Source organism: Euprymna scolopes, chromosome 29 (genome assembly GCF_053919585.1).
Source record: "Euprymna scolopes isolate OS-2025 chromosome 29, ASM5391958v1, whole genome shotgun sequence".
NCBI classification, from domain to species: Eukaryota; Metazoa; Mollusca; class Cephalopoda; order Sepiida; family Sepiolidae; genus Euprymna; species Euprymna scolopes.
In genome coordinates this window covers 82,090,875-82,100,772 of record NC_136510.1, presented here as the reverse complement: position 1 = coordinate 82,100,772, position 9,898 = coordinate 82,090,875, and the positions used below count along the sequence as shown (strand labels likewise).

Below are 9,898 nucleotides of genomic sequence, written 5' to 3'. Positions count from 1 at the left end.
AGTCATAACTAGTCATAGCTTGCAGTATCTGCCGGAACAGATGGTATTTATTTGCTCCCCCACTGAGCAAATTAGGCACAAGGCCGTTTTTAATGTGAGGTAAAAACCAGCTCCCCTTAAAGGGGTCACTCTGGTTACCAAAAATAATAATTGTCCCAGTATAGAGGGTTTCCCCTCCATTGACTGGTACAAATTATCTTAAGTGCAGTATCTGCCGGAACAGATGGTATTTATTTGCTCCCCCACTGAGCAAATTAGGCACAAGGCCGTTTTTAATGTGAGGTAAAAACCAGCTCCCCTAAAAGGGGTCACTCTGGTTACCAAAAATAATAATTGTCCCAGTATAGAGGGTTTCCCCTCCATTTACTGGTACAAATTATCTTAAGTGCAGTATCTGCCGGAACAGATGGTGTTTATTTGCTCCCCCACCGAGCAAATTAGGCACAAGGCCGATTTTTAATGTGAGGAGTGAAGGGAGGGGGAAGGGAAAAAGGGGACCAGCTCCCGAGAGGTGGGAAATGGGAGCTGGTTAATGGTCAGGCATGTGGGGTTGCCCCCACATCTGGTCTTTGCTAGTCATAGCTAGTCCTAGCTAGTCATAGCTTGCAGTATCTGCCGGAACAGATGGTATTTATTTGCTCCCCCACTGAGCAAATTAGGCACAAGGCCGTTTTTAATGTGAGGTAAAAACCAGCTCCCCTAAAAGGGGTCACTCTGGTTACCAAAAATAATAATTGTCCCAGTATAGAGGGTTTCCCCTCCATTGACTGGTACAAATTATCTTAAGTGCAGTATCTGCCGGAACAGATGGTGTTTATTTGCTCCCCCACTGAGCAAATTAGGCACAAGGCCGTTTTTAATGTGAGGTAAAAACCAGCTCCCCTAAAAGAAAGGGGGCACTCTGGTTACCAAAAATAATAATTGTCCCAGTATAGAGGGTTTCCCCTCCATTGACTGGTACAAATTATCTTAAGTGCAGTATCTGCCGGAACAGATGGTATTTATTTGCTCCCCCACTGAGCAAATTAGGCACAAGGCCGTTTTTAATGTGAGGTAAAAACCAGCTCCCCTCAAAGGGGTCACTCTGGTTACCAAAAATAATAATTGTCCCAGTATAGAGGGTTTCCCCTCCATTGACTGGTACAAATTATCTTAAGTGCAGTATCTGCCGGAACAGATACTACACTTTGATCTTGGCCAAAAGGCCAAGAGTAATTAAATACCTACAGACACTAGTGTTTCATCTTTTCAAGAATATGCAGTGCAGGGTGTCACGATAAATACCAGTCGAACGATTTGAACCTCGCTACACGAGACATCTCGATTAGCGGAGACACAATCCATTCGGCTACCATTAACCGCGTGAAATAACGTTGAATCGAAATATCTTAATTTTAAATGTTCATTTACGTCCGTCAGACAGTGATCAAATCGTTATACAATGATGTATGCATAAGAGCTAAATTGACCGACTTTAATTCAACTGAAAGTGCTCAACGATAAGAAACGAATTTCTGAAAGAGGCTGTCATAATTATTTTTTAATATAATAATTAAATACCTACAGACACTGGTGTTTCATCCTTTCGGGAATCTTCAGAGCAGGGTGTCAAGATTAATACGAGTCGAACGATTTGAATCCCGCAACACGAGACACACACACACACACACACACACACACATATATATATATATATATATATATATAATTCAGTTTGTTTATATATATATACATATATATACATACATATATACACATATATATATACATATATACACACATATATATACATATATATACATATATATACATATATACATGCATATATATACATATGTATACATATATATACATATATATATGCACATATATATAACATATATATATACACATATATATATAGCATATATATACACACATATATAACATATATATACGCATATATATAACATATATATATACATATATATACACATATGTAAACACATATATACTTATATATACATATATATGCATATATATACATATATATACATATATATGCATATATATACATATATATGCATATATATATATACATATATATGCATATATATGTACATATGTATAAATATATATATATAAATATATATATATATATATTTATATATATTTATATATATATATTTATATATATATTCATATATATATACTTACATTTCATATATATACACATATATATACATATATATACATATGCATATATATACATATATATATATGCATATATATATACATATATATGCATATATATACATATATATATAAATATATATATATATATTTATATATATATATAAATATATATATATATATATATATATATATATATATATATATATATATATATATATATATATATACTAACATTTTATGCCAGCTTTGCCCGGGTCCTATATACTGTTTATAACTTTCCCTACCTGTGAATACATTTTATATAAGATTTCAATTGTTTAGGCTAAAATTTGGCTGAGTAATCTTGTAGAGACCGCACAAGTCATTTTCTTTTTAAATTTGACCTCAATTCTGACCCCTTAACATTTATTATTTTAGTCTCAAACCAAAATAGAAAGTTTTACCCATGTCCAAGTTACCTACATCTAAAATGTAGACCTAAAATAAGCGGAGGAATTTGGTAGAATATGCAATAGTCAATTCTTTCAATTTTGACCTTTGGTAGCCTGAGAATATAAATAAATAAATTAATTAAAATTAAAGTAAATATAAGTAACCAATTAATTTACAATTTGACATTAAGCAGAAATGACGTATATCTTAATGAATTACGACTATCGATTGAGTATCTGTTCTTCAGATGCTGCACTTCTATTTCTTGTTTTCTTTCGGGGGAGGAGAATCCTTCACGACTTAGACAATTTTTATTTTTGTACCTTTTCTCCACGTTAAAAAACGACCCTGGTGTCTAACTCTGTCCCGTGGGGAGGCATAGTAAATAGGTACGACTATCGATTGAAATAGTTTTAGTACTAACATTTTATATTGAACGGATTAGTGAATGTATTTATAATATACATTGATTTAACTTTTTAATAACATTGAGTGAATACATTAGGACTGTATAAACATTATTTATTAGTGTGATATGGATGGCAATGGGATAAGTATTTACAAGTATGACTATTTATAAAATAAAAATAAAATAAGAAAAGTTAATTAGAAAAAGATTTAGTCTAAAGGAAGTAACTCTCTCATACTTTAAATTAAATTAATTTTAACGTTTTACGTGTAAGATAAAGAATTGAGTATTCAGCAAATTTTTGCTCTCAACCAAACGTAATTATTTGTTTAGAATTCACTGATAAAACGAATTAAAATTGAAACAGCAATAAACTTGATTATAACAGTCAATTGAACTTAATTATGTATCGTTTCAATTCAAATCTATAAACTATTTAATATAACTGTTAAGGTCAATCTGTCTTTGTTTCAGTTTAGTTTAGTTTCGTATATGCAGACATGTATAATAGTTTATAATTATTATTATTTTCATAATATGCATACATGAATTAGAATTAATAAATTTACTAATTATTAAATAGAATATTTGAGTAGAATATTCATACATTAATAGAGAATGTTAGTACAAATACATTATTTTTTTAAATTAAAAATGGCGTAATGGAACCATATTAAATGTATTTGCAGTTTCTCTTCCAATTTTCGGATTTTAATCATGTCAAATCACACTTGATTTCGTTTGGACGGATTGTTGCTATTTCTTCTGATGAGTTAAGGGCATAATAGATTCACTGATTGATATAATAATTAAATGATTGATTTTGCGCTACGAAACAGATACTGTCAAGAATTTTAAATGTAAACTGAATTAAAGGAATAAATTATAAGATAGTCAACATCATGAATTTTGAAATATAGTTTTTTTGTCATTGATTCATTATATATATATATATATATATATATATATATATATATATATATATTATAAATTTGACTAATTCTATGGACCAACATCTTTTACAAGTCATTTATAAAAAAAAGGATCGCATATCCCTTATTAATTAGAAATTCCTATGTAGTTATTGTGTTCTAAACATTTTTCCTAGTTCATTTAAGGATTGAAAATTATTTCAATAAACAAGTTATGGGTATATTTTGTTTTTTTTTTTTTTCTCAATCTCGTTAATAACTTGACACACTGAAATGAACAGATATTCCTATCTTCTGCCATAGTTTCGCTAAATACTTTTATTTTCTGACAGGAATAGCTGAATAATACTGTAAGCACTTTCACAAAATTTCATGGATTTTTATTCACTCGTTTCTTAAATATTTAAAAAACAATGTAAACTCGTTCATAATTGGATACGCAGTGTATATATAAACAAATTAAATTATTATAAAATAAATAATTTACTATTTTTTCTTTAATTTTGTACATAAGGATTGATAATTTGTATTATATATATATATATATATATATATATATATATATATATATATATATATATATACAGTAGCGTCCAAAAGTTAAGGAACGATCGATCATTTTTTTAATGGCTTTTAACTTTATCTATGAAAAAGAAAACAAAATTGGTGAATTTTCCAATGTTTAATAATGGTAGTTAAAGAAAAATTTGTTTTTTAATTGTTTATTTTGATGCATATTAGTTTTTTCTTTTACATATAAATAGATTTAATTAAATTACAGGCGTGCAAAAGTTAAGGAACGAGGAAAATTCATTATGAAAAAATAAAGAATCCTTTCAGTATTTAGTGAAAAGCCCTTTGTTTTCAATCTCACTAAGGCATCTTTTGCTGCAAGACAGAACCAATCGTTCACATGTTATAGGTGAAATATTATTCCAGGATGTTTTTATACATTCCCATAAATCAAGATGTTGGGGGGGGTTCTGTGATCTTATCACCAATACTTTTTCAAACATTTTCAATTGGATTCAGGTTTGGGCTCTGAACTGGCCAATCCATAACGCAAATATTGGATCTATTTAGCTCTTCTAAAACTATTTTTGCTTTATGGCACGGTGCGTTGTCTTGCATAAAGATATCAGAATTAGAAAGATTAGGTACCACATGTTTTCTAATCAATTCTCTGTACATTCGGTCATTAACTTTTCCATGAATTCTCACAAGGGGGCCAGTAACTTTTGAAGATATCATGCCCCATACCATTATACTGCCGCCTGTATATATAAGTTTTGAAAATATATGTGGAAATTAAGATACACAGAATTTTCAGTGTTGCCAAAAAGAAAATCCGCACTTGTAACTTTTTTCGAAAACTCCAAATGTAAGCTAAATTGACTATAACTGTTTAAACAGCCTATATACCATTTGATTCGCATTTTTTTTTAATAATTTTACTTGACTATATTTGCCTTTTAATGGGAGAGTTTTTATGTTTACGTCTGTTTAAAAATTTTACTTCAAATGGATAAAACAAAAAGAAACTCCGCAAAATAGAAAATTGTTATTTAACTTTAACTTTAGAACATTGATGCAACACAAATACAACAGGAACACAATAAACTAGTAATTACCTAGTAGCATAGCCCTTCTGCAATTTGACAGCTTGTAAATTTGGGGGTATTCTCTTGAAATAATCTGTGACAATACACCGGGGAAAGGGAATCCAACTTCTCTTTAATTTTTGTCCAAAGTTCTTGCAGATTTAAAATTTTATCATTGCTTAGCTGTTGCTTGATGTAATGCCATACGTTTTCGATAGGATTGAGGTCTGGAGATTGTGCAGGCCAATCCAAACACGGAATATAATGATTTCTAAGAAACCTCTTGACATTGCCGTCTGTGTGATTGGGCGCACTATCCTGCATGAAGATGGGATTATCATCCAAATTCCGACAAAAGTAAGATAGAAAATGCTCAGTCAACATATTTATGTACTTGGTCGAATTAATTGGACCTTGCCGCGACCTATAGGCCATGGATCATTGACACTAATAACGCCCCACACACAAAATTGAACCTTCACCACCCTGCAGGGAAGAAACAGTTTACCTAGTATTAAATTCTTCGCCATTCCTTCGACGGACGTATTGCCTACCATCACTGTCTAGTCTATTGAAGTTACTTTCGTCGCTAAAAAGCACTTTCGACTAATATAAAGAGCCATGACGTTTATTGCATCTGACAAAGTCCAAAAGGCGCTTTCTATTGTTTAAAGAAATGATTGGCTTGCCTCTTGGAACACAGCCTCGCAAATTAAATTCCTTCAATCCTTTCTTAACTGTAGACAGAGAGAACTGTTTAACAGGATTACAATGTAATCGTATTTGGGGAGCCGTTTCAAATCTGTTTCTGAGGCTGTGGATCTTGATAGAATTGTCTTCTCTGTAAGGAGTAACTCTTGAACAGCCATATTTAGGGGCATAACGAACACTGCTTGTGTGTTGTTGCTTTTGCACGGTCATTTGTGCCGTTTTCTCATCACATTTGAATCTGCGGTCGATTTCTCTATTGGATAAACGAGCAAGATGGAAATTAATGAACTCCTTGAAATAACTATTTTTTACATGAAGGTCACCACTTATCAAGGGCCAGAAGCCACTCGGGGATAAGGGTTATTTTGTGTACAGTAATCAATGGGATAGTGTTGCAGTAATTATTAGTATTGGAGATTTGATAAAATGTCATTACTTGGGGGGGATTATCAGGAATTTGTTTATGTTGGACTTGAAGACATCCATGTTGAAGTCAGGAGGGAAACAGGCAAACGGTAGAGTTCCACAGGTGTGCAGTTCTAATAAAGAAGCTTTGTTCATGCAATCTACATTTTGTATTTAGGCACAGATAAAAAGTGGGGAAAGTATTTGACAGTAGTTTCAGCTAGACGGGTATTTATCGTAGAAAGATTAGCAAGGGGGCCAGAGATTGGAGCTCAGACGAGCACCTGCCATGGTAATAACGATAAAACAAAGATAGTCTCTTCTGTGGAAGAGAGGTTCCAGGGAAGAGAAAAAGGGATCCCACACTAAGCCACGAAGTCTATTTTGTACTCTGTCAAGGCAGGATAGTCTATTTTTAGCAGCCCCTGCCCAGATGTAACAGCAGTATTCCATCTATGGACTACTTGGCTATTATATAAATAGAGAATTGCATCAGAAGTGATATATCTTCTGGAGCGATAGAAGGATCCCACCATCTTTCCAGCGACCTTGGCAACAGACTTGATGTACGTGTTTCATTTCAGATCAGGAGTAAAGGTCAAGCCCAGAAGCTTGTCAAAACATGGAACCTCCCCTAGACGAGAGCCATCCATCTCAATTGATACCAGATTGGGATCAGAGTGTAGATGATGCAAAGATAGGAGCTTGGTTTTAGATGCCTTAAAGGTAACCAGCCACCTCTTCCCCCATTGTACGCGCTCGAGATCAGAGGAGAGAGAATCAGAGAGAACTTTGTCATTAACAACCTTTGATGTGTTGCCATAGATGGTCGTGTAATCAGCATAGATGTCAACGAATGATTTAAGTATGTGTTTTGGGAGATCCTTGATGTAGATCAGGAAGAGAGTTGGGCCCAGGATGGCCCCCTGGGGGACTCCAGTATTAATACTGCGGGCCTCTGATTTTTGCCCATCAACTTCTACTCTTATAAGACAGAGTCGATGTATATGGACTAGATACTACGTTGTCTAATCTAGGAATATCATCAATTAACATTAGAGACCCCAAAAGGTAGACATTTTACGATGCTAAAAGGTGAATATTTGGGGTTAGTTTTAAGCTCATTTGTTGTTGCGGAGTTTCTTTTTGACTTCTTGATTTGAAGTTAATTTTTTAAATTGACGTGAACACTAGGATACTTCGATTAAAAGTCAAATATGAACAGGTAAAGTTATAGAGGAATAAAAGGTCAATTAAATGAGGTGTAGGTTGTTTAAAATGTTACAGTTAATTAGCTTAAATTGGGGGGGGGGTAAATGAGTGCGAACTTTTTTAAAAATAAGTGCGAACTTTCGTTTTGGCGGCATATATATATACAGGGTGTCCGTAAAGTTACTATACAGTCTTATTGTTTTATTGTATTATATTTGTATTAATAGTTAATATTTATTTATTTTTTTTTTTACAAGTTTATTTAATTTTATTAAATTTCCTCCACGATCTCCAGACATAACGCCAATGGACTTCTTTGTCTGGGGAGTCCTCAAAGACTCTGTGTATTCGAGAAAGCCAAGAAGTGTTGAAGATCTTCAACAATCTGTTATTGATGCATTTGCCAACCTTGATCGTGACTTGTGCACCAAAGTTTGTCAGAGTGTGGTGTCACGTTGTCGAGAATGTATTGGAGCTGAAGGCCTCCAGTTTGAATATTTGTCATAGAAATTGTTTGCCTTGATTGTTACAGTCTTTTCGGATATAACACGTGTATTTTCTGAGATTTTTATAAACATAAAGGTGTTATTTCTTTTTATTTCTTTTGTTACAAATAAATATTTTAATACAATATCTTACTGTACTGTTAATATATTACAGGGTGTCTGTATAGTAACTTGTAAGACTGTATAGTAACTTTACGGACACCCTGTATATATAAGCAGAAAGGCTAAAACTTTTGTTTCAATTATTAGATACATATTTTGTTGACAAATATGTTTAACAAACGAAAATACCGAGAAAGCAGTGAATAAGTAGTCGTGAATTTTTGGCAGATTACTGCTATCTATTTTTTTTTTCGCCATTTCATGGACTATTTCAACTGAAACGTTTTTTTTTTTTTTTTTTTTTGCATATATGATAAGTTTTCCTATAATGCAGTTTCAATTCATGTCAGTACCAACAAATTTATAGATTACTATAATATTCATTTTCTAATATCTCTTTTCGTTGTGAGAAAACTTTAAACTCTGCGAATTAGCAAGTCTTAATATTTCTTATTTTAGTATCTTGTTGAACAATAAGTTTTTGTAATGTATAATGTATATATATATATATATATATATATATATATAAAGAGATAGATAGATAGATGGGTCTATTTTAATAAATAGATAAGTATATATCAAAAAGAACATCTAAAGCACGTTGCTATTTTTTCCAGGTAAATTCCTACATAAATAACAATACAATGAGGAAAATGCGTTATTTTTATTTTCCGGGCGTACAAACACAATCATCAATGGATAGAAAAGAATCCCAGGTGGTCTCATTAACTCTGTTGACAAGTTGTCACAGAAGCTTCCGGGTAAGAATTTCGTTCTTTCTTCCCATTTTTAGCAAAATATAGAAACCCTGGTCGGAATTGGCAGAATCAAATTAACGAAACAAACAAAAGCTTCAGTCACAGCGGTAAATCGAATGTCACAAATAGATCCGTAAAGTATGGATTACGCGAGGTGGGCTTGCTAGCATCCTATACTAGCAAGGCTGTTCGGTGTTCACTTAGTGACAAAATGATGATGCAAACCGCATGCTTTGCTGGTGCCTACAAATAGGACTCGTTGCTTGAGCAGACCGAAATACATACATCCTACTAACATCGTTCGTCAGCTAATCGCTCCCAAGTCACTAAACCTGGCCGGAGATGCACACTGGCCAAACTGCTTTTCACCTCTCCGGAAAATCGACTGTCTCTATCGAACACTCAACTCCAAAGCCAAGTAGTACGCAGAAGCATTGCTCGCTAAAAGAACGAAGGAGGCCACAGAGAACCGGAAGTTTCTCTGACCGAAGTCCGACCATCCAAGAGATATTTTCTCAGTTTGAAAAAGTAAATGCCTGATTGAATGAATACATGCATTGGAAAAATAATTTTCCTAGATGAGCTCAAGATAAACCCCTATGAATAGGGATTGCTTATGCGTAATCTTCTGATCAACCTCCAAGTGGTCGAATTG

The 9,898-nt window shown here is 33.0% G+C and overlaps 1 pseudogene; it reads right to left on the bottom strand.

Moving 5' to 3' along the window:
- Positions 1-1,072: 1,072 nt before the first annotated feature.
- On the bottom strand, positions 1,073-1,217 carry LOC145253033 (U2 spliceosomal RNA; annotated as a pseudogene).
- Positions 1,218-9,898: the final 8,681 nt, after the last annotated feature.